This window comes from Excalfactoria chinensis, chromosome 3 (assembly GCF_039878825.1).
Source record: "Excalfactoria chinensis isolate bCotChi1 chromosome 3, bCotChi1.hap2, whole genome shotgun sequence".
Classification (NCBI taxonomy): domain Eukaryota; kingdom Metazoa; phylum Chordata; class Aves; order Galliformes; family Phasianidae; genus Excalfactoria; species Excalfactoria chinensis.
This window is the reverse complement of record NC_092827.1, coordinates 13,337,775-13,363,757: the sequence shown is the minus strand read 5'-3', so window position 1 is coordinate 13,363,757 and position 25,983 is coordinate 13,337,775. Positions and strand designations below refer to the sequence as shown.

General features: G+C 45.7%; 1 protein-coding gene across 6 annotated transcripts in view; it reads left to right on the top strand.

Annotated features, from left to right (window-relative positions):
* The window catches only part of HPCAL1 (hippocalcin like 1), a 133,795-nt gene that overhangs the window by 92,504 nt on the left and 15,308 nt on the right, over positions 1-25,983 (top strand). For 4 of the 6 annotated variants that reach the window (XM_072332641.1, XM_072332639.1, XM_072332638.1 and 1 more), the window contains exon 2: positions 7,159-7,204. The exons of the other annotated variants lie outside the window; for them this stretch is intronic. The gene's annotated coding sequence lies outside the window, so the exon portion shown is untranslated. The remainder of the gene's footprint in view (positions 1-7,158; positions 7,205-25,983) is intronic. 6 annotated transcript variants of the gene reach the window in all.

The following is a 25,983-nucleotide window of genomic DNA, read 5'->3' as shown; positions in this document are numbered from 1 at the left end:
TCAGTGGGCACAGTGGGGTTGAACTTGATGATCTTCAAGGTCTTTTCCAGCCTCTATGATTGTATGATCTTCTGCCTTGACAGTTGGCTTGGCCCTCGTCTCCCTGTTACTGGGTGCTTCACAACCAAGTGTAGGCCCACCTGTAGTGGGAGTTTTGGATTTGGCTGCTTTTTGTTGTCCAGCCTTGTTTTCAGATGCATGTCCCATGGCTGGCACTGGGGTCTCATGGGTCTCTTTCTTGACCCCACTGGCACCTTGGTGGTGAGGCACATTTATTCACAACAAAAAAAGGTCTGCATTAGTTGCTCAAGGGGATTTCATTAAAACTTTGTAAAACCAGTTCTATTGTTCTTCTGAAGGTTGAGCTGTATGCATATAGGCTGAGTAGACTAATATTAAAGTCTTCTCAACAAGACTTTCAACAAGCGTGTGTGCTAGTGTAACAGCCATTGTATGGAAAGACAACTCATCCTGGCCTTGACATATCACTGAGTCCATCACTCTCTGTGTGAGCTTGCTCTGCATCTTCTGACCTGTGCCTGGGGAGACTGCGATAGGAGCAGGCATGTGGCTCATTGTCACCTGGGTGTGTGACAGTGTTTGTGCCATGTCCATTAGTCTGTTTCATGTGCCAAGTGTCACGTGGGTCATGGCTTCCACAAAAGCATCCTCAGTACCACCCTGCTACAGAAAGAAGGGACTTCCAGTGGTGTTATCTCAGTGTCCCCATGGCTCCTGAGAATGGCATCAGCAGTGCCTTGTGCCACATACAGATTGCAAGAGCAGCAGACAAGCAAGGAAGACCATCAGCCTCAACTCTGGGCTGATATTTTAGTCTGTAAAGCAGTGATTGAACTGTACAGGCACTCTTGCTCTTAATGCTGCTTTTCCAGCTCTCTGGAGGGTTAGTAGGAAAGCAGAGCCTTGTTTTTTTTTGCTTTGCTTTCATGATGTTTTTCCCCTTTGTAATTAAAAAGGCAAGAATGTGTAATTTTTTTTTAATGAATAAATGATCTGTCCAGGAACATGAGTTTGTGATGAACTCATTTGAAATTCAGCAGCATATTCCGCAGCTGGAGAGTGCAGGGAATCCACGCTTTTATGTGGCATAAAACAGTCTCAATATACAGAGAGGGTTAAGGTTACTTGCAGCAGCTTACTGGTGCCACAACAGCACTAATCACTGTAATTTTATTTATTTATTCTTAGTACATTCATGCTTCATTCAGTCCTTGGAACTGCTCCGTCGTGTCCTTCCACCTGATAACCTTAGCAGATGCAAATTTGCAATCTCTTCTTAATAAAAAGCAGTTGACACTATGCCCTCTGTATCTGCTAAAATAAGATTTGCTAAGCAGCTACCTCCCTTCCCACGACCTCCCCTTGTTGCTCCATTCCTCCCCAGTCTGTATCGTGTAACTTGAATATAATGTTTAGTTTAGAGCATCCTGTGAAGCAAGGAAATGCAAATGAAAAGGAGGACTGAAAGGGGAAGAGAGAGATAAACTTCCTGGGCAGTGAATGTGCAGCGATATAATTTTGTTAATTGTACTGGGAAAAGGTTGAAAAGAGGAAATAGAGTAAATAAGGAGAGCTGTTCTGGTCTCTGCTGCCTGTATGCTTTTAAATGGCTGATGGTGTGTGTCTGAGCCTGACCTGGCAGTGTGTGGCATCTGTCACTAGTCTTTCTGGATCAAGCGAAAAGAAACCCTGCAGTTCAGTAAGGGAAAAACACATCACTGCAAATAATTCACCTTGTTCTGACACTTTAAATTAGAATTAATAAAACGTAATGTGTTTAGTCACGGCGGAGTGCTAAATTGCCATACCTTCCTTCCCTCCTTTTGCACACACACAGCTTCTGTGGGAACTGAGTGCAGTATGTGAAATTACACGTTTTACTTTGGGAATCAGATACATGATAACATCAACTTACCCAGCTTGGCTTCCACTATGAAGCCCTGGCCCTGAGAAAGCCTTCCTCACCATTGTTCGCTTGCCCTCAACTTTAGAAAGCTTCCTTATGCCATTATGCTTTCCTTTTAGTTGCTTATGTAGAACTCAAGTTTGGGCCGTGTTTAATAAGCCAAATAGCTCTGCTTGTGTGAAACTGCGCTGCAAATATTGATTACTTGCTTGACATGGGTGGAGATGTTTGCATGGCATCCTCAGTGCTCTGAAGTGGGTACAGTCATCCCCGGTGGCTCGTGTTTCTCAGCCGGCTTGTGAGAGTCCCTGGCAGGATGTACGTGAGCCAAACGTGACGCATAATGAAACAAAAATGCAGTCTTCAGCTTTTGGCTGAAGTGAGCAAAGCTCTTCTGAAGCCAGGAGAACTGTGGCTGCCTCCAGTGAGATGGATCCGGTGCGCTGCAGCCTGTGGTGTTTGTTGGCATGCAGGTTTTCCCTTTGCATGAGTATTTTTCTGTTTCTGTTGGTTCTCCTGTTGTTTTCCTGAGCCTGGCATGAGTAATTGTTTGTGTTGTGATAGCATCAGCCAAAGGTAAGATTCTTGTACAACGCTTCAGGCTGTTCTTCACTCGGTGCTTTAAGCACTCCAGTAAAGCTACCTTCAATAAACAAGCCTTTGGGGATGCTCAGAGTGCAGCTTTTTGGAGATGGCACAACGCTTACTCTGGACTTTGTCTTCAATCAGTTTAGGTGCAAGCTCTTTTAATTACCTTGGAAGTGTGTCTACTGTGATAATAGCACACCGGCATGGCAGGTCTACAACACAGTGTGATGGCATGGCTTATTTCCTAAAATTCCACCATGCAAATGGAGGGATTGGATCTAGAGTTTTGGGTTGTGTGGCCCCGTTTGCCCCAGTACTTGTGTCCAGGTTCATGTGTGAAAGCTGAGACATTTTCTGATCATAGTGACGGCTGAAGCAGGTCTTGGATGTATGGACTGTGCTACTGGAGCTGGGACGAGAGGCCTGAAGTGACACCAGGGGAGGTTCAGGCTGGATATTAGGAAACATTTCTTCTCAGAGTGGTGAGGCAGTGGCACAGGCTGCACAGGGAGGTGGTGGAGTCACCGACCCTGGAGGTGCTCAAGAAATGTGGAGATGTGGCACTGAGGGACGTGGTCAGTGGGCACGGTGGGGATGGGTTGAACTAGATGATCTTCAAGGTCTTTTCTAACCTTAATGATTCTATGACCCTATCTGTGATTCTGTGATGGAGTTGCAGCTGGGCCAGTGGCCTGAGGGAGTGAAATTCAATCCCTGACTTAACCAGATGCTTCTGTGATACTCCTTGGGAACCTGTGCAGCTGCTTGCCATTCAATGCTTGGATTATTGTGCACTTCTGGGGGTGTTGTAGGCATACTGTTGAGGTGAAGTGGTTGTAAGAGAGTTATCACAGGCAGCATTCAAAGCAGAGAAACTAAGGACAGTGCTTGAATCTGCTGAAACACAAGAGATCTGTCTAAGCATTACTAGCCCCTGAGGGGACATACAGCCTGAAGTGTACCTGCACCACAGTCAGAGCAGGATGGTGAAGACTTGAATTAGCTTTTAAATTAGCCTAGATCTCTAGCTGTAGCAGCCTAAAGCATGGTGAGGGTGAGGGCTGCAAAACCTGCCCAGGAACCAGAAGGAATTAACCTGCACTGGGCCAGCTGGGAGCCACAGGCATGCCAAGCGATGTGAGTGATCCCCTGGATTTAAGAGAGCTGGAAATGAGCCCGAGGAGTGAAAATCTTCTGACAGATTGGGGAATGACTCTTCCCTCATTGAAAGGCCTTGAGGAAAACAAAGCAACCTGGAGGATACATCCCTCTGAGAGTTTCTTTGTGCCACGGGTAAGAAAAAGAGGGAAAAAAGGCCACATTTTTTTGTGAAGTAGCAGATTCCAGGTGAAAAAGAACTTGTAGTGAGGAAGTGTTGCTAACAAAGCACAGGCAGCATCTAGTGTTGGCAGTTATTTCCAAAGCTGCACGCAGGGCTTGCAGACAGGTTGCACCGTTCACAAACACGGCAGTGTCACTAACAGCGTTCATTTGACCGAGTGCAGTTATGAAAGCTGGACTTTGGAAGTGTGGGAGGGCCTTATCAGTAATCGGTATTGAGTCTGATCAAGGGAAATATCAGCCCAAGAGAAAGGCTGGGATGGAGCAGGGTGAAAGGGCGGCCCTTAGAGAATGAGAAGCGCTCACGACACTTGGGGCTTCTCCATTGTGCACAAAGAAACCTACACTTAATGTCTGTGACGTGGAGCACTGGAAAGGGGTTGAAATCACCTTGGAAAACGAGACAAAAAAAGCAGCTGTCAGCTTCATTTTCTCTCATCCATCAGCGAAGCTCTTTTTTTTTGAGGAAGATCTTTACAAACTGTTCTTTGAACGCATCTCTTCATTAAGCTTTCTGCTAACGGCTCTGAAAATAGTAGATTGATGCGCTCGCCTCTTCCTGCCCAGCCTCCAAAAGTTACTGACATCTCTTCCTTTAATTCTGCTTGGTAATTGAATTTCTGCCATAAGTTGCTTCTGCTAATTCAATTATACCTCACTTTTAATTGGCAGTGGATTTGAATACTTCTTGTGCTGTTAACACGGAGACTAACATGTGCTGGCCAGTTACCCTTTACTCCTCAGGCTGGAGCAAACGTTTTGGATAATTATAAGAATATAGGCAAGTTTTTTTTGTTGTTGCTTTGTTCTTTTTTGCTTTTCCTAAAAGTTTTGGAATGCAGGAGTGTAGCTGAGAGCTGGGAAATGGCTTTTTGTTTTATTAAGCATATAACTACAGTCAAATCATCTTGGTGCGTTGTTCTGTAAGGTCTCCTGAATGTGACATGCATGGGGAAGGCACGATAATTTGTACCAGTGGCACAGAACAGAGATGAGAAATGATTCTGGTTTGTGTTTCCTCTTTTGCTGCTGACCCAGTTTGGTTCTGATGTTGCCTTTCCATTGGGTTCCATTGGTCAGCAGCCTGAAGCGCTCAACATCCATTCCTGTAAAAAATGAGGATTATGGGTTTTCTTCCAAGAAGATGTTGAGGCTAAAATTATCTGTTTAAATGCCTGCATTGCTGCCAGTTTACAACTGTGAGTGCCTGCTTGGCGATCTTGGGAGTAATAGAAACTTTAGCAGGGTCCTGATCTTCCTTCCTGTGAGCAGAAGACTGATGGAGTTAACATCTGCACCAAAGAGGGGAGATGCTGACATAAAATAGGACAAGAACCAATTAGGGAGTGCTTGAATAAAGGGGGTGGGTTTCTTTCCCTTCTTTATTTTTCTTTCCAAATTCTCTGGGCCTTGGGAAAGGATTTGTATAACACGGTCCCCAGCTGCTGGGAAGACATGTGCAGCAGCGTCGGGTCTTTGGTCAGAGCTGCTCGGCCAGCATTGCAAGTGGTCGGGGCAGAGGGCACCTCGTGACAATTGTCTTCTTCTGATGGCTTGTGTATGAGCCTGATTTCAGCTGCCTGCTTGGCTTTGGTGCTTTTCAGTTTCTCCTTGGTGATTATTTCTGAAAACATGAAGAAAATTTCGGAGGTTTCCATAACGATGTAAAAGGAAAAATATAGCGCTGAATGTTTTAAATGGGGGGAGAATTACAGTACAGTCTGACTTTTATTACAGTATTTTCCTGGAAGTTAATAAATTATTTCCCACCTAAGCATCTTCCGGGTGCTTATGAGTAACAGGCAGCATGGATTAGTCTGGAACAAATTGTGTCAGACATGCTAATTTCCTTCGATAGCAGGGCAACCAGTTGTGTGGATAGCAAGAGAGCAGACAATGTGCTTTGCTCTTAGCTGGATTTTGGCACTGGTATTCTCAGAAGGAAGCTGAGGAGAAGAGGAATGTTGGTGAAACACTTTCCTTTCGGATGGTGCAAAGATGTACAAGTCGTGTGTGGTCAGTCTCTGTAGGCTGTTGGTAGGAGGTTGCAGAGATAGGCCTACTGGCTGATCAGTCAATTATCAGTGTTGTAACTGATGCTTTTGATAAAAAACTGGTTGAGATTCAACAGGTAGTGTCACAGTGGGGAAGATGACCACTGCTTGGTAGGATGGAGGTTCCAAATCTTTGGACACAAACAGAATCTGGATTTGGAGGGTTTGTTGTTTATACTGGAGGTGTTAATCCAGGCTTGCAGTTACCTCTGGTGAATGCATTGGCAGTAGGGATGCTTCAGGGTGTGGTGGAAGGGTTTGAATGTTATCACAGAAGGGAGGAATTCACCTTTGTAGGGTGCTGAAGACGACTGTCGGATGGCTTGGTGGTATTTGGAGTCCCTGTGGCTGGGTTTTTTTGTTGGGAAGGCCAACTACGTTACTTTGGGATGGAACAGTGTGAAGATTTCATTGCAGAGCTGTGGGGTTGCAGCATCTGGAGGCGTTGGGCTGGAAGCAAGGAACAGCGGGGCGAATTATGGACAGCTCTGTGGGAGGATGGGAAGTGGAGCGAGCCAATTTCCTAATTTCCTTATCATTTTTTATTTCCTAATCCACAGACTTTGAGAGATTACGAATCACAGGAGCAGGTGAGCTCGCTCCTTGTGCTCTTGTCTGTGACTCCTTAAGTGCTGATGAACCTTGTCACTCGGAGCTGGCAGATGCTGGAGGGATGCATATTATTATACCCTATTTTTTTGAGTATCGTGCTTAACCAATAGGGAACTGATTTCTGCCCACTGAAAGCAATGCTTAATGGCTCCAGAAATCCTGAAATGGGATTCCAGCACTGTTTCTCCTGGTTTTGGATGTTGGCATAGCAGTATTCTAAGGCATAAACAGGCATAACATAAGCAAGCCTTTCCACCATGGCATTTTGTTGCAATCTGGAGTTGATTCTTGCTTATTTTGGAAGTGAGTTTCACAAAAAGGTGTAAGGCAGGAGGGATGGTTTCAGCTGATGTTTGAATGCCAGAAGAGATCACTGTCCCAATCCAAGAGAAACGAGTGAGTTTTTCAACATGGCTTTTGATTTCTCTTTCCGGACCAATAATCAAAAGCAAATGCAGAGGGTGAAGTAGTAGTTGTTGCTCAGTTTAGAGCAAGAGCTGTAGCAGAGCTTTCACATATTTAAACAAATTATGATTTCAACTGGGACAATTTGTTTGCGGAAGCCAAAAAGGAGGAAGGCTGTCCCTTAGAAGAAAGCTGTGATGTAAAGCATGTTTGTTTTGTTTTCTCCTTCAGGCAATTGAGCCCTGTGGAATTTTCTGAAGAGGTTCCAAGATAGGTGGTGAGTACTTTCCAGATCCTGCTTATTTTGAGCTGCACATTACATGGGAATTAAAGGGCAGCTGGTGCAGGAGTGTGCATTATCTCGGCTTGTGGCACGTGTTGATAGCTGGCAGGCTGATCTTTGAACGTGAGGTTGCCGTCAAAATGGGAGGCTTTACCTTTGCACCAGAATGAACTCCCTGAGACTCGATTAGTTAAATAAATGTTATATTTTCTTAAATGCTTGACTTAAATGCTGGAAAATCTGCAGCAATGACACTGGGTTTTGCACAGAAAGCCCGTTAAAGCCCAGCAGGCAGCGTTTTCCGTGTCGAGGAACAACCTCGTCCTTTTTACTCCCTTTTGTTCTGACCATCTGCGTTAATCTGAAGGAATGCAATTTCCAGCAGTTCAGATGACCTGCATAACTCGTGCTAATCTCTGCCGCGTGTGACCGCTTCTGCCCTGGCGTCTACCCAAAGCTTCCGTGTATTTCATTTGTCTGCACATCATTAGTTTCTTATTTGTAAGTAAATGAAACATGAAAGCAGAAAAGACCCGCAGGAGCACAGGGGGTTGATCAGAAACACTGGCAGCCAGGGAGCCAGCTCGGGCACTGGGCACTTGACTGCTTCTCCCTGCAGCACTGCCCTTGGCACACCACTCTGCAGCACCCTTTTGCTGTTTGCTTTCGTTGTTTCTAGAGAAATCCACACCCCGTTTCCTCTTTCAATTCTAGATTCTTTCCAATGAGATTAACAAAATTATATCGTTACGCATTAATTGCTCAGGAAGTTTATTCTTTAGTTGCATTTCCCTAGTGCACAGGATACAAGCTATTAGAGATCTTGTGTGTTCAGACTGACTAATGAACCACAGCTGAGTGTCCAAAGCCTTTAATGGACTTCTCCATCTTTTCAATAAGTGTATTTTCAGTAGGTAAGGTGCCTTTCCCCACGGATGATGCTGGGCTGTATTTGCTATGTCTGTACAGCATATGGCTGAGATGTGGCAGGGGAGTTGCTGGGGAATGATGTGCTATACTGAGCTCATGTCCACCTTAAGTGTGTGTTCATTTTGGCCAGAAAGCAATTACAGTTATTTATTGCTCCTTTAAATTTATTCGTCTCCAATTACTTCTCTAATCAACAAAATTATCCCATACTTAATGAATGCTGTTATCCACGGTTTGGGTATTTTTTGGTATTTTTTGTAAGGGGAGCTCAGTTAATTCCTGACATTCCTACTGAGACATATATCCACATAAGACGAGTCTTACAGGGCCAAGTTATGAATCCCATGCGCCTTTTGCAAATGTTCATGTGAGTAATAGCTTATGAACTTCTCCTCTCCCCCACCCCTGCAGCTGCCATGAGTCTTCATTATAAACCTGTGTGCTATTTGCACTAATAATTACTATATTGAGACCTGAATCATCAGTTGATCTTTTTGAGATGTTGAAAGATGAATCAAACTTTCTTCCTGAGGGCAGAGGGGAGCATGGAGCTGCTGGCTGTAACAGTGTGTATTAAAGGCTGGGTAATTTCCTACTGCCAGGTTCAATTGAACTTGCATTGGGTTTTCTTTTACTGTCGTTTCGGATGACACTTACATTGGTTATAGGTACGAAACTTGCTAATACTCCACAGTAGACTTAACTCCTGCATTATCCCTTTGGATAGTGCTCTCAAAAGCATGAAAGCCCTGAGATCTTTGGTGAAACGTGGATTTTTGCAAACCGAATTTGGCGTTTTGGGGTGTTTGTGCATTACAGTTTGGCTGCTGTTATAGTCTATGTTTCTCCTTGCCTTTAAAGTTCAGATATGTTATTTATTCTGATTTGGGAATTTAAGTGGTCCATGGCAATATTAAGGTAATTGTAAAGCAGGCAACAGTTTTCGTATGGAAGTTTACGGCATATGTTGAGAGACAGCAGAGGGACGGGCATGAAGTGCTGAGATCTCTGGGCAGCTTTCAAAATACAACACCTCGTCTGTGGTCTGAGGATGGCTTCAGAGCAAGGCGAGCACAGTGACAAACATGAAAGTGCCTGGCAATAGCTTGAATCTCACCCAGAATGAGTACTCTTGGTGTGGAGAGTGCCCACAGTAGCCACTGAGGTAGGTTTTGCGAGCCTCATCTTCAGCTGGGTGTTTGAGTGTGGTGGCCTCAGCCAGGATGGGGTATTGGAGCATGTGCTTCAGTGCTCTCCTGATGGGGTACTACAGGCTCTGATGGAGCAAGCTCCTTAGCTGCAGTGCTGCCTGTAAGCAGATAAGCAGCTCTGGGAACAGGCACTGTCCCAGCCAGAGACAGCACGTGATGGGAGCATGCTGAACTGGGGCCACTCTGAGCAGGACAGTCAAATTGGTGCCCTGGTGGTTCTGCTAGGAGGCTGTGCATCCTGGGTGCCAGCAGAATAGCAGTGCCCCAGCAGTGGCATTGGGTGTCCTCTGCATGGGGGTCTTCTCCATCTGAGGCATGAACTCAGTGGCTAAAGCCATATGCTTTTCTACAGGGTGGCAGCAAATAGGAAACAGAGATGTGTGCAGGGGAGGGAAGATGGGATGTGAAATGGGGCGAGGAACAGCCTAAACTGCCAGTCATTTGTATGGCTGAAATGAGGCACTGTGTGGACTGCCTGCGTCTTGTCATGGAAATCTGAGTGCTCTTGTAATTGGTGCTTGGGTGTTTTGGGGAATACTCCGGTCACACAGGACATCAGGGCTGGGATGATCCCTCTGCTGTTGGTGTGCAAGATCTCCAGCACAGGGACCTCCTCCTTCACCTGGGAAGAAGAAGAAGAGGAGGAGGAGGATGAGGAGGGAGTCAAGGAGGCAAGGGGAAGTTGAGGCTATTCTCCCTCATTTATGGACATTCTCTATGGTACCGCCTTCAAAAGAATCCTGCTGGGGAAGGGGAGACCTTTCACTGGCATTACCTTGTTTTCTTACCTTTCCCCACAGTCTGATAAAACCTCCTGCAGCAGGCTGCAAGGGCCAGATGTCTGCGATACACACCAGTATATTGCAGCAGAGAAGAACAAACGTGCGGTGAATTGGAAAATGTGTCTTAAAAAAGCACAAATGGGGGAGCACAATAGCAAGTGAAGTACCTTTGTGTGAGTCGCTTATGTAACGACATAATTAAGAAGAATTTATTATAGATTAAAATGTGTCACCAATCAAAGCTTACGTTTTTATCCTCTTCCTGCAATCAGCCTTAAAAAGTGATATTTGAAGCTTTCTGTTCTTCTAGGTTCTATTATGAGTGGATTTTATTAGCATCTTCACTGTTGAGGCATTTCTGTGTTGTACTGCTTCTAACGTATACAGTTTGCTCATTCAAGGATATTAAGGAAAAAACCAACAATGAATGTGCAGCGCTGCTATTCATCTGTTTTTGTTTTTATGAATGAATCAGAAGATTCGGAGCTCACACAGGCTTCGTGATTGCCCAGTTTGCAAGAACTTTGAAAATTCAAAGATTTGAGTTGATTCTTTACAGCAACAGGGAAAAAAAAAAATTAAAAGCAGGCTTAATGAGCTATTAGCCAGGATTTCAGAACCAGAAGATAGTGGGGTGCAGCCTTAAGAAGTGGTGTTATTATTTTATGCATATTATATACATGTTACTATAGAGTTAGCCCTTAATAGCGCTGCCTTCCCCTCTGTGTGCTGTGCCTCCTACAGCCACCCCTCACCTCCTGCACTTTGTATAAACGTCACTGTACAACAAGGGAAAAGGAGCATCTCCTCATGCAAGTATCTCATGTTGATTCACTGCTATACAAATGTTCATCCTCTAATAGTGCAGGATTACAAAGCATTATCATCCTCAGATTGACTCAGGTAGTGCTATTTTTATTTAATCTGTATTAAGGTATCATTGCGAATCTTTGGTCTTGCAGCATGGGGATAATACGATTTACTATTTTTATAAAAAATCAACATGGCTGTGCAAATCCTGCCCATACCAAGAGCTGCAAAGATTATCATGAGCCCAGCATGTCTTGGTTTTGCTTTTCTCTTCTACATTTCTTTCTTTAAAATGCATCATTAGATATTTAATCTTCTTGTGACCTCAGTTATGTTGGCCAAGCTTGGAATAAAATATGAAGGTGTGTTGGCTCGTAGCCCTTGCTGGGAAAAGCTTTGCTTGCCTTGCTCCTTCTAGGAGCTATCCATTCAGACCTGGCCACATTGTTCTTTTCAGGAAGGAGGTGTCTGCAGCAGGAAGGACAGGTGGTAGAACAGGATCCGTGCTCTCATGGTTGGCCAACCAATTCCAGCAATTAATTCTTGTGGGTGCCATTCTTGTGCTGCCCACATTCCTTTGCCTTAGAATCATAGAATCATAGAATCACAAGGTTGGAAAGGACGTACAAGATCCAACCGCCCTCCCTTTACCATACCTACAGAAAACCACTAAACCAGATCTCCTAGCTCCCTATCCAGACGCCTCTTGAACACTTCCAGGGTTGGCGACTCCCTGGCAGTGTTCAAGCCTTGCTGGCTTTGGGGCCAGCTCTGCCCCATCTGTAAAACACACTGAAATTTGGCACCCCCTTTTATCATCCTGCTGCAGCTTTAGCCCTGATAAAGCGAATAGAAATGCATGCCCCACTGCTGAGGTTAGCCTGGGAGTGCAGTCATTGCTATCTGCAGGCAGCACATCCATCCATCCGGGTTCCTGCTCGTCAGGCAGACAGCGCCCAAACCACTGCAGAGCTGCTCTGTTTTCCTGGGTTTTGCTGTGTTTGGCCTTTATTGGAAGGAGAAGGCAATAAGAAGCAAGGCCTGTTTTTTGTTGTTGTTGTTGTTTTCTGAACTGGAACAAATATTCACACTCTGGAGCTGATCAAAATTAGTTTCTGGATTTCTGGCTAAGAGCACAGCAGGCAAACACTGGGAAATGCTACTGCGAGCTGGCACTGTTGTCTCCAACTCTGCAAGGATGCACCCATATAGGTATGCAAAGGGATTCAGGACATTAAAACAAACACAGAACCATCCGGGTTGGAAAAGCCTTTTAAGATCAAGTCCAACCATCAATCTGATCTCCTGAGGTAGGTCATAGGATGCTGAAGGTTTTCTATTGAAGCCCCTCTTACAGCACCTTTTGGCTCTATTTCTGCTAATGGTGAGCTGTTGAGGCAAGCATAGGAGCCAGCTGGTAAAATCCAACCTATTTTTTGGCATGTAAGGTCCGTGAACGTAAGCTGTTGGATTGGCTGTAATAAAGTGAATGACTGGGGTACATACGGGACTTGAGAACAGCCAGGCATGAAGGCAGGGAGACATTTCTGAACACTAATTGAAAGATTTTTTGAAGCAAAAGCCTCCCATCCTGAAGTTTTGACCTACCTAATGTAATTATCCCTTTAAAAGAACAACATCCCCCAATTCATTTTACTCCTTTTACCTTTAGCCCGTGTTTAGCATTTGGGACTACCATTATTTCATGAAACATCAGCATTAAGGCACATATTAATCTGTGTCCATCATCTTTCATTGTTTGTTGTGTACTGCTATGACCTAGATGTCAGAATAGGTAATTATACATCATCATTTATACTTGAATCATGGAGGCAGCTTGTTTTAAAACCTCCTTCTAAGTTAAAATATCTTTATATTCTGAATTATGATGAAATATTCTCACTCTAGTAAGGAGTACAATGGCTGTGTTAATGCAAGAGGATGAAAATAGAAACTTCAGTGTGCAGCAGCTCGAACTGATTGTTTTCAGAATGCACTGCGGGTATCTTCACTGAGTTTGTGTGTTTTCTGAGTATTTTGAATCCCAGAAAAAGAGCTTTTTCCTTTTGTTTTGCTTGGGTTTGTGTTCTAGTTGTGTTTGTTTCAAGATGGGCCAGATATATTTGATGAATTGTTCTCCTCACTCAGACAGTCAGGTAAGAGGATTGAACGGTCCCTCTTCCCCGCTATAAAGAGAGTGGGAGATGAATTTACCTGCAAAATGACAGCTGAATTGAGGACTGAGGGATGATAGCGTGTACTAAAGATGTTTCAGGGCTGGCAGGTACTAACTGTTGAATTTTGTAGGGTACTTGCAGAATGGCTGCAGATTGTCCTCTTGAGCCTTAGGCAGGATCTCAAAGGAAAAGAGTTTGATTTTTGAGGCTGTCTGCTTCTTCAGCTGTTTCCAGACTGTTCCAAGCTCTGTGGTTGCATTCCCTTCCAGCCAAATGTCCTTTCTGAACCCTAACCTGTACAGTTGACTTTATCATATTCTTCATCCTTCCCATGATGATGGAGGGAATCGTCCTGTTTTTAGCTAATCACAGGTCAATTTTGATGTTTATTTCTCATCGCATCTCATGCTTCCTTCTTCCTTCAGCCTCCCATGCTCTGTAGGGTGCTTGGGGTGATGGTGACTCTGCCTGCAGCCCAGGGCACCCCACAGCATGGTGGGAGCTGGGACAGATCCTCCTCTGCGGGAGCACCTGTTCCTCCACATCCAGTCAGGATCCAGTCCTGGGTTTATTAGGTCTAAATGCAAGTGAAGACCTGCAAGAATTGGTTTAATAATGGGAATGTCAGTAGACTCCTGAGTACAATGATGCTGCAGGATGCTTTCATAAATCTGAGGTTATGGGATGACAGTTATAATGCATGGCATTGGGAGCATGTGAAACTGCAGTCATTAAGCAAAAATGGGCTTTTAAACTAATGACAGATGCCTAAACAGTTTTGCAGTGAAACCAATTCCCCTAGGCCACCGTTCTTCAAGTTATACACGTCCTGTTGACTTTTAAAAACAGGAAAATATTTTGGTTTTGGTGCTGTAGCTGTGCTTTTACTTTCTTCCCAGAGGTCAGGCTGCTAAGCTTTTGCTTGATTTTAAGTCGGAGGGGTTAGAAAATGATGAATGGCAGCAATTGTGGTTAATGCATTCCTCATCAATCCCCCAAATTAAGCCACCTGAATAACAAGTACTCACACCTGTTCCTGGCTGGATTTTCAAGCCAGCGTGGGGGTGTTTCCTCCATCCAAACTCAGCTGTGTTTAACCCAGTAGGTAGTTCTGTACAATGCCTGCACTACACAGAATTTTATCCAAATATCTCCATCAAAATCTCATTTCAGCTCCTGCTGCTTCAGAATGATACACAATAAAACAGCATGTCGCCCTGACTGCTCTGAAGCCACCATTCCCAGCCTAGAGCTGGAGGCATTAGGATGCAGGTATTGCTTTCTCCTTTACACCTGAGGGATCCTGATGGAGGAGTGCTCTTCACCGACTGAAGCACGTTGGCCTGTTCCTTAGAGAGACGTTACAGGAGCGTTAGGTGGTTGCAGAAGGTCAACTCTTTATCAGCCATCTGCTTTCACAACTTTTCCTTTCCCCTACCCAGCCTTGGCCTCTTCCTGGAAATAACGTGTTTGGGCTTCGTATCCCTGCACTGCTTGTTCTTCAGCTTGATCAGAACTTGTCATCTTTTTGTTTGTTTGTTTGTTTCCCTTCTATTACATGGAATAGAGGAGAAGAGAGAATAACTCTGACTGTGAGAGCACACAGAGCAGAATTTGTTTCTTCATATCTCTTCATATCCTACGCAGCTCGGAGCCCACTAATCTCCTTATAAACCCAGCTTCAGCCTTGGGCTGGCCTTACTTGCTGAGAAACTTCAGATGCTTATATTTTTAAACATGCAAACATATATGTATATATATATATTTACAAGTTGCATATTTATAGATATAACTTTAAGCAAACAATTCCATTAGATACATATGTGAAATCCACGGAGACCAGCTGTATTTTACTTGGAAGCTCTCCATGCTGGGAGATGACCATTTCATGTGGGATGTTAGGTTTCTCTAGGAGCCCTGCAAGATTGAGTTGAGGTTGGGAGGGATGGAGAAGAAGTATCCTGAGACACTGGGTGCACATTTCAGCACCATGTGAGTTGTCTTCTGAATGCCACATGCATTCCAGGCTCTCTGTAGGTTTTAACACAGTGCTTCTTTCCACTGCTTTGGTTCTATCCCTTGCTTCGTGCTCTGCCCTAGCCAAAAATATGTTTTCTGTGCGTAGAGCCTTCCTTCTGCAAGAGGAGAGCTAACTGCTGTGACTTAGGTGGCATTTTCTCCTTTCTGAGGAGTCAGGAGAGGAGAGTGGAAGAAGAAAGGTTAAATTAACAGGAACATGAACATTTGAGCAGATGGCTGACCTTTCTAACACCAAGAACCATTTAATTTTAGAAATCTGCAGGCTGTTTTAGGTTTATCATGCTCTTTGCAACCATCTGAGTGCAGATCCACGGTATGATTTATTAGCCCACCACCAGGCTTTGTTGCCTAATTTCCCTTCTGTTTGCACCACTGAACTCTGGGTGGAATAAGCAAAAGGGAGAAGCAGCGTGTCTGCATTATAGGAGAACTGATTCAAAGCCCCGGATGCAGAGGGAGAAGGGATGCTGCTGGTCATGCTGCAAGGAGCCCATTCCTGCAGGCCTGGGTGCTCAACCTCAGTTGCTGCCCTGAGCCATCCTCCCCAGCATGACGAGGGATGTGGAACAGTTAATTGTGGTCAGGGAGGAGACAGATGATCATCCTGCCCCAAATCACTTAACCGTCTTAAGGGTCTACCCTTGTCTGCCTGGTCGAGCCAACTAATCTTGCAGCGAGCTGGACAAGTGGGCTTGGAGCTATATATGGGACTGGGAGAGAAAGGGCACAAAGCAATCAATTCCCCTGTCCTTCCTCTCCCCAAAAAAACTGCTCAGTGTGTATCTGATTACTGCTTAAGGAAAATGGCTGCAGATCAGCTGTTCTCCAATTCATGCTTTTTGTCAGATGGCAGCAGATTGCACTTTGCAAAGTTGTTTGGCAATTTGGAAGCTCACACATCTGCACAGCAGCCACACGTGATGTCCTCAGTGGCCTCCTGGAGAGCTACTGGGATAAGTGCTGCTGAGGGTCCTGCCTGGAGCTTGGTGACATTGGTCAAGATGGAAGAATGACCAGGGGACCCCCTAGGAGTGATGTGGAAGGGATGTACCATGTTGGCCCACCAGAAGTGGAAAACAGAGCAAAGGATCTCTACCCGAGCAGCACACATTTCTCTTACATCAGCCTGGCTTTTCACTGCAGTTGGCTTTTCTTAATTAACACTAATGCCTCTGCAGGCTGTGCTGCTGCAGAGATGGGACATGGCTGGCCCTGAGTCAGGGTGAGGAGACTGGCTGTCTGCAAGGCTGATTTTTTTAAGGGGAAAAAAAAAAAGAAAACACAACTAAAATCATCTTCCCTAAATACAAACGTGATGCTGTGGGAATGTGTGTTGAACCCCATTGCTTCACACCCCCCCCCCAAAGCTACCATTTTCTGACTGCTTTGGAAAGTTGTGTTTGGCAAATGGCTGTTGACTTCATTCCTCTGCTGTCACTGTCTCCTGTCTGTGAGATGCAGATCTGTGCGTGCAAGCTCAGCTGCAGCTCAGTTTGGAGAATTCTTTGAAGCACTGTGGCTTTCTGCTCTCTGTTGTGTTTTTTTAGCATCACTTCTCTCATTACAGAGATGGGCAGCTGTCCTTCCTTCCCCCACGTGGTTAAGCTTTTAACACCCTTCTCAGAACACAGGGTTATGAGATGCTCTACGCAAGGGCAGCAACCCATGGCAGTACCCCCAGGTGCTGCAGGCACAGATGCTCAGCCTCCGAGGGAGGCTTCTCTGGAATTACTTCCAATGAGATGGGTTTCTCAGCAGCAGTTGGGAGGATTAGCTTGTGCCTGTCTGCCTATCTATCCATCCATCTATTTACTTTGATGAAAAGTGGTTTTCTTTGGCTTGGTGCCCTTTCTAAAGGCATACTGTTTGCTGTTTGGAGCAGCATCATCCTTGTTTTTCTTTTTTCTTTTCTAAGTTAAATGTTCCTTCACAACAGAGCTCCAGGCAAATATCACCTGGAAGGTAAGAAGGAGGTGTCCCTTCGTGGCCTGGGCTGTTGCAGGGCGTTTCTGGAGCTGTTAACCTTTAGGCTGTCCCTAGCGGGGTGAGCTGAGGGGAAGATGAAGTGCTTTTCACACAGTGACTGCTCTGTAACCCAGCGTTGGCTACCACAGCCCGGTAGCAGGTGTTTGTGGAAGAAGGTGGAGCACAGAGACTAAAGCTACAAGGGGAAACACAATTACCGAAGCAAAAGAGCAAACGGATGTTCATAATCTACAAAGACTGATACTGGTTGCTCTTGGGTTTGCCTCCCTTGCCTTAAGATTTCCTCATGAGAAGCAGTTTCTGTAAATGACATCCCTTGGAGAGATCTGAAGGGGTTGGGCTGGAGTTGCATCTGGGCGATCGATCAACTTTCATCTATGAGATATTTTTTTCCTCCAAGTTGGCTCTTTCTGTCGCAGAGAGAGCACGTCTGAAGCAGATGTAAAACAAAGAGTCAGATTTGACTCAAGTCACTGTGCCCTCTTATAATTTTGCAGTCTGAATGAATTCCAAAACAATTACATTTATGCTAAGTGGGCAATAAATGATTAATCTGCTAGCAGGCAGCCAGTGCAAGAGTGTCTTTGAAATAAATGTTGAGCCTTTTTGCTGCTGTTCTTTCCTTGCAAGCGTGATGCAAAGATAAAAGACTGTCATTGAAACACATTGTGATTTGTAGCCTGGTTCTCTTTCAGTATACTTTTCTACAGCATTATGCTGTCTTGCCCTGGAAAGCATATAATGAAAGGGGTTTGAAGTATGCCCTGAGCCATAAGAATGTTCAATCTCCTATTTTATTTTGGGCACGTGCTTCAATTATGGAGTCGGCTGGATTTATTTGTGCACTTAGATACATGTTTAATCTGAGTCAGTAAAGATGCCGAGAGCCTTTGTTGATCGGAGGTCACAAGTGCTCTTCATTGTTAGCCGCTGGTATCGTGCAGAACATGTGAAAATCCCCATCAGTCATCTTTGTACAGCCTGGAATAGCCCTCAGAACAGGGATAGCAGCTTATATCTTGTCTTTACCCTCAGCAAGTCTCCAGCAGAGAGCACTGCCCAGCTCTTGGTGATGGGCACAGCTGGATGTAGAAGGGTGGCTAAACGCTCTGCAATGCAATGATCTGTGAGACAGAAGGCAAGGCAGAACTGTCAGGCTGCAGAAGAGGCTTCGGTTTGGTTTCTTATGATTCTGGAAACTTGTACGTTTTGAACATTTTTGCAGCTCCAGGTCACAGCGCTACTCATTGCATTGCATCAGAACAACTGACTCAGAAAAACCTCATGTCTGCTGGAGACTTGCATATGTGCTAGCTCTGGTTTTAATTGCCGTTCTGTTGGAGATGTCCCCGGAGTATTTGGCAGGTTGAAGGTTAAGCTGTTTTTCATTACTTGGAATAGCAGTGATACATTCAGCCTACACCCAGTCGAGCTGGCTGGGAGGCCGTGAGCAGCAGAGGAGCTGGGCATAAGTCACAAGGTTACTCATATAGCTTCTTACCCTTCCCTCAAGTTATTCTGGTTGCAGTTCTTCCAGCAACACCCATCTTGTTTTCCTGGTAAGCTGGACAAGAATAGGTCTGTGTGGTGGGAGCTGTGTTGTTGTGCAGGCTGTGACTCTCAGTGATCTGCAGCCACGTGGCCAATGCCAGCATTGTGGTTGAGCGCTGTCTTGGTGCAGCTACACGGCTGCACTCATTGCAAAGAAACTGGTGTTGCTCTGTGGCAGAACTGCAGCTCTTTGCTGGGGGTATTTTCTGTTTCCCTAAAGGCAGCTCTGTGCTCTGATGGTGACACTTCAGTGCTGGAGATTTTAGGTCCATTTCATGCTGTGGTTTTTGGTTTAATCCCAAGAAGAGGCAGCTCTCTCAGGTAAATGAATTGCCTTTCTCTTGATTGCATGTGGCAGAGGAAGAGTCCTGATAGTGCTTATCAATGATGCAGTTTGCTTCTGCTCAGGTACCAAAGTTGGGGAAATGAGCTCCAGGCAGACACCTGTGTGACATTAGGGTTATTCAGGGCAAAGCTTGTTTGTAGTCTTAACCTATTTTCTACCAAATACGAGTAAGTAAATGTGAGCCAGACTGCTCTTAGCCCACAACAGCTAGGCTGGGTTTGGTCTGCCTTTTGTGCCTGTCCCCAAAGAGATCGGATTAGCGGCAGCCAGAAATAAACACCTGCTCTGGGCTGCCAGGTGTGGGAGCCTCTGCAGCTCCTGCCAAAGGGATCAGGCAGGAGATGCACTGCCGAGGTCAGAGATGGGATGGGAAGGCACTGAGGAAAGCGCCAATAGCAGTCCTGTCTGTGGGTGCCGAGGGATGAAGCCGCAGGTGGCAATTAATCTCATTTAATCTTATTTTTTAAGATAGGTTTTTCTCCGTGCATCAAGAGACTCTTTCAGCAACCCATTGTGTCGGTTGCTCTTATGAGCAGTTGGTGGTCAGCGTGGTTGGAAAGAGCAGCTTTTAGTAACCATGCTGGTAGCACGGTCAGCCCAGTGCTGCTGCAGGGGGAGGGGGTGGACTTCCAATCCAGAAACCAAGCATGGTCCTCTCTGGGTGCTTGCCGTGTTGAAAGGTGCCTCACCTCCCTCCCTGGTAGGAAACTGCCCCACTTTCAGGGTGAACTTACAAGGCTGTTCTAAATGTTTGGGGGTTTTTTTTCGTCACCGTTGTGGGTTTTTTCTTTCCACCTGCTATTCGCCACCCTGGTGCAGCAACAGCAAAACTCCTCGCTCTTCTGGTGCTTTCAGTTTTAGAGGTATCAGCCAAGTTCTCTTCTTTTTTTTTATATATATTTTATTTGTATCACTGAGGAACATTCTGGTCTTCGCTCTTTATTTTCATTAGCGTGATCTAATTCAGCTTGACTTTGGCAATTTCTCTTTACCCCTTGGCTTCCCGACCTCCGTGACACAGCTGTCTTAGCTGAGTTCCTTTGTGCTCCGCGTAGGCTCTCTGCTGAGTCCCATTATCCCTGTTTTGGTGAGTATTTAGTCAGTCAGATTGAGGATTGTTCCCAGCGAGTCTCCCCCACTTTGCTTGGAATACCAGCTGGTTTCTTTTTGTGTTTTCATCTTTACCATAAGGATCCATGAGGCTCCTTACAGTTCTACCCAGCTTATTTCCCTGCTAAGTTCCTTGGATTCCTCTAAGCTTATTGAAAATGTTAATGACTGTGTTTCCATTCAGAGTTTCCTTCTACTTACTTCACCCATTGCTCCATGCTTGTGTGAGTTACACTCTATGAGCACTTACAGCTATTTACAATGTCTAAATTAGCATCATCCTCTTCTACTTCGCAACTGGAGGACTAAACCTTCTGCCTGCTGCTTCCAAGAATACCTGTGATCAGTTCTTAACATTATGTTCTTCACTTTAACATTCGGGGCAGTTGCAGGTCCCCAGTGCGTGACCCCTACCAGCACTTCTGTCTCCCTGTGGGCCTTGTGTTCTACTGTGCGGTCCCACATGGGCACTGTGGGGCTCCCATGTCCCTCCTGCTTTTCTCTCCTAGGCTGCTTTTCTTCTATCATCCTCTTCTGCTTCCTGGTTTTCCTTTGCCGGCTCTTCTGCTGTATTGCCCTGGCTCCCAGTATCAGTATGTTAATGCCTGCTCTTGTTTCTTACTCATCATCTGCCTAAATTATCCAACATCCTATCTGACTGCCGCTGTTGATGTTAATGTGCTCTTTGTTCTCCAAAGTTTAGATGACACTATGTGCTTTTTTGTCCACATTTACCAATCTCCCCATCTGCTTATTAAAACCAGATGTGGGAATTAACTGATTTTCCTGATTATCCTTTCTCTAGAGGATTTTTTTCCCCCCCTTTACTTTAAAAAACTCAGCCGTGCCTGCTGTGATCACAGACGGCCATACCTCCTCCACTGAGAAACATCCTTTTTCCATGCACGCTTTCTGGGGGCAGAACATCCTAAAACTTGCCTTGCACTATCAGTTCTAGAACCATATGGATGACATTAACTTGTAATGGCTTTTCCTTCCTTTCATGGGGTTGAAAGCAGGCCCCTGGGGATGGTGCACGGAGGCTCAGCCTGGTCTCCCCAGGCTCCCTGCATCCCAGAGGGAGGTGGGCACCTCCAGGGAGCATCTATAACAGGCTCCTGCTTGCTCCATTTCATCTCCCTGGGCTGCTCCCCCCTGCTGGTACAGGGGCTGTCCTCTTCTGAGCCAAATTTAGCTCTGTTCTTGAGCCCGTGGGTGAGTTCTCTGTGCACTGAGGGCGCTTCGTATCTTACCAGAAAACCAAAAGGAAACACCTCAGGCAACGAGGAGCTCAAATACTGTGATAACAAGGACCAAGTGAAGTGGTGAAAGTGAAAACAGAGAACTGAAAATGGTACGGCCAGAGACAGGGGATGGAAAAGGAGCTGGAGAAACAGGGCACAAGGGAGGAAAGCCAACCCCAGCCGGAGCTGCAATCCAAAGCAGCTGAAGGATTCCTTGCTGCACACACGTCTTGCAGCATCTCTCTGAGCAGGAGGAATGAGTCCAGATTGCTGTGTCTACAGTGAGTTCTTGTTTTATTTCCCATTAAGAGGGTAGACACCAAATCAGATTTCCACTCTGAGTTGCTTTACATTTTTAGCCTGTGATTGGATTGCAAATGCACACTGCATATTTACATTTCTGGAAGCAAGCTCTGCTGCTGTCTTCTTAACCAGGATCCAACTTAATTTGCTGAGCTTCCAGATGGGAGCCATTTGTTCCTCTATTACAAATTCGCAGGAATGCTTAATTTAATCTAGATTTTCTAGCTGAGGAGTTGGCCTAATCTAACATTCAGGCATTTTCCTTGCCTCCCGTTCTGCTTTTTATTTTTTCCTTCCCCCTCCCCCTGAGCCAAATTAGCACTTGTGCAGAATGAAGCAAATTGATTTTGCAGTGCGAGCCACCGATCCATCATCCATCCTGCCCAGCTCTTGGGGAGCAGATTGCCTTTCCATCTCCTGCAGAAAGGTTCCTGAGAAAAAGGCTGGGCGTGAGGTGTAGCCTGAAGAGCCCCTCAGTAGCATTTTGCTTGGTTTGTTGAGGCCTTTTACGTTTTGCTGTGTTCTTTGTTATAAACTCTTGAGGGATCACCTGACTGAGCTCCTACATGTGCTGAATAAAAACAGTGTCAAACTGCTGTTGCAGATAGATAAGGTTATTTGCAGGGGGAGGCTCATAACTTTCCTTAGCAACGTTCAGCCTCCGGTGAATCGAGTGACTTGTGATTGTATTATAGCCGTTTCTTTAATGAAATTTTGAACTACATGCCTCTTTACAATCACTTCTGCCCAGGGTTCCTAGATATCCATACAAACACTGAGTGTATGATTTCCGTGGCATTCAGTGCATGCTGAAGAAACAGATGCAGAGCAGGCAGGTGAGGTTTGCTCGTGAGCTGGCCCCTTTCTTTGCTAATGCATTTTCCATAACAGTTAAGATTGTGGTAGGAAAAAATGATGCGTCACGTCTTTGCTACTTCGGTTTCAGAGTGAGTGTGTTGAAGCTGCTTGAGGTCAGCTTTATTATTTCTTCTCCTGCTTTATGAATTCCCAGTGCTGTCAATAGCCAAACCTCATCCCCCCAAAAGCCTGGAAGTGCTGCACACAGAGACAGCATCCCTGAGCCTTGGAGACCCCACGTGCCTGGAACAACGAGCTTGCTTGTGAGCACGTCCTGAGCAGACTGGGTCAGCAGCCTGCAGCACTCTGCAATCTGCAGTTGCCCTACCTGGTCCTGCATGGGTGGGCACAGGTTTGGCACCACAGCTCAGCCTCGGGACTGAGGCAGGACTTGGGCCAACTTCTCAGCACCTCAAGCAGCTATGAAATACCCCAAAACAAAGGCAGTGTACTGAATATGGTACAGTAGAAGATTATTTGGTTCCCAGTACTCAGGTTAACAGGCAGTAACCCAAGCAGAGAGGGATTTATTTGTTAGGAATACAAGCAATGTAGGAGAGGTTTAGATCCTTATCTCGACTGTTTGGATAAGGTACTGACTCATTAGAGGGAGAATTGGTTTTGTTTACTTACAGGCAGTGAGATGACATAATGAGCTAGCACAGAGAAGCAATTGAATATTTGAAATTATATAAAGGATTCTCTAAAGCCTATTTTATTGAAGCATTGTTTTGCTCACTCTAGGATGAGCAGAAAGGAGAAATAAATGGCATTTGTCACAGAAACAGAAGTATCTGTGACCTAGCCATGGGATATAAGCTCGTTACTTTGAAACTGCTGCATGGAGGTTTTCTCCCCATCATGCTGCACTTGCACACCTCCCTGTGGCCCTTCAGTGGTTTCTCAGGATCTTTTCCTGCTTTGGCCTGAATGCAACACCAAAAACGTGTTTGTGCCCCCTCTCTCTCTTCTCCCCCTGTGCAAAAGTTGTGAAGATGCTGCTGCTCTGCTTGGCCAAGCTGCCTCACACAGCCAGAACTGGTTCAGGCTACCAGCAAATCCTATTAAGTCGGGAGTGTCAGTGCAGTATATAAAACTTAGGTTCAGAGGGGGCTATTTATAGCTGCAGTAAGAGTATTGTGTACACGGGTTTTTCTTTCACTCCTAATCTGAGGCCTTGGCAGGTTTGCCATCCCCTTTACCTGTGCAGCATCTTAGGTGCCAGACCTCCAGGAACACTGGTGTTCAGCTGGGAGTCCTGGCCATCCTTTAAAGACACCTGAGGGCCTCCGTGGGGCAGGGGCTTGTGATGTTCTGCCTGCCTTTGTCCAGCACCTCTGTTCTGTTCTGGCTCACTTGCTTCCTGGGGTCAGTGGTTTGGCTCTTGGGGTGTGCAGTGCCCACAGCCAACAGTGCTCTGGTGGAGGAGAGGTGGGATGTGTGGAAGTGATTTACTTGAACTTCTCAAGCTCTTCTCTGTAATGAGTGAGCTTTCTGAAACACAGAATTTACTTAGAACAAGCCAGGCTGGGAGTGACCTAGGAAGTTCATCAGGTCCAGTCTTTCCTGGGAATAGTGAGCCTGGATGAACTAATCTAAGGCTCAGTCCAATTGCCTCTTGAGGACCTCCACTGATGAGTATCCTATGTCCCTGAGAACGTCTTGGGGTAAGACATGTGGCTGTGTGTGGATTTGGAAGGACCCAATAGAGCTGAGCTGCAGAGACAGGGTAGAAAGATTTGCTTGCTTTCCATGGGAAGGCCAATTTAAGCATCCTGACACTGATGTCAGTTTGTGGTTTTGGGGCGGGGGGACTGGCTAAGTAGATAAAAAGGACTTGCCTCATAGCAGTTGCCAGCCTGGTTTTATCCAGCAGCGGAACAAAGACCTTTGCAAGCATCATTTCAGTTGGCTTTTAGCTCAGGCTTTGGCGTTGCGCAAGCGCACTAATGGCATGTCAAAGAACTGGTGGTTTTGTTTTAAGATATCACATTATTCGTGGAGCACAAACAGTAGTGACCAGCACTACTACTATGTGGGCAGACACTTCGTGCCCAGGAGGGGGGTACCCCCCCATCACCACCAGCACCAGGATGCTGCCACAGAGTGCAGATGCTTTAGTAAAGCATGTGAGCTTTCTGCACACTTACCGCATTACATCAAGCTACTTGATTGCAGGGATTGTTTATTTTATGGCTTTTTTTTTTAATATTCTTATTGGGAGCCATTTGTCAGTCTGCATGGAAATCTGATTAGCTGAGAATTGCTAGCTCTCTGGTATATGTTGACCTATAAAGTGAGGGATGCAGCAATAAACACAGTTCATTAAGCTGCTTCTGGAGTAGTCTGCAGGCTTCACTGAAGGTGGGAAAGGAAAGAGCTTGATGTGTGAGTGCCAGGGCACTTAAATGCATGGGCATTCAAGGAACAGAAGGCACAGAGGCACGTCATGTGGCTTCCCAGTTGCCCAGAATGTATGCCTCTTTATTGCTATGGATAAATAATTCCAGTTTTTAAGCAAGGTGGTATCTGACTTCTTGGCTGACCTTGGAACCGGATGCTGTGCTGCATTTCCAGAGGGTGCTGCACAGGCACTGTGTAGAAGCTGATAAAATGCCAACAAGGTGACACCTAAAGCCTTGCCATGGTGTTTGTGTGAAGTCTCTCCATCTCCGGTACAGCAAAAGCCGTGGGCAGCTCTGATCAGTGTCCACTTAGTTTGCTTCTAATTACAGTACAAGGTTTCTTAGTTGGTTGGGTTTCATTTTTATATGTAACTCGCAAGAAAACCTTTGGAAAGAAGACATTCCACAGTTCTGGAGAACTTTGTGCTCCATGGTGGTGCATTCAGAACATGCTTCCAGGCAGAAGCACTATGAGATGAGAGCCTGGGGCACCTGTGGGGGGCTTTGCCCTGTGTCTTTTCCCAGGTAGGAGCCAGGTGTGAGTTTCCACAGCAGCACAGCCTGCAGTGCTCTCTGCAGCTCCTCATTGGAGACGTAGCACAGTGTTTCAAGAGGCTCCTGGTTTTGCCTGGGTAGAAACAGGCATTCTGAGTGAGGTGATGCAGGTAAACACAGTGTTACGGTTTCTTCCAGTTCTTGACTAATAGGAAGAACATAAAGCATGAACAGGGTGAGAGTGAATGAGCAGCCTGTGTCTGCACGTTTGGCTTTGTGCTTTAAAATAAAAAGAATCTAAAAATAGGTTCCCCACAAGCCTGCACTTCCTGATGAGTGGCAGCAGCTGGAGCAGCCCGAGCCATAGAGCCATAGGACCGCTGTGCCAGCCTGGGGACAGACTGGAGGAGTGAGCAGGACAGCAGGCATCCTCCTGGGCTGTGCTGGGGTCAAACAGGTCAGGAGCAGAGCAGCAGCGAAGGGATCAGAGGTACACAGAACAAACCAGAAATCAAACTGCAGCCT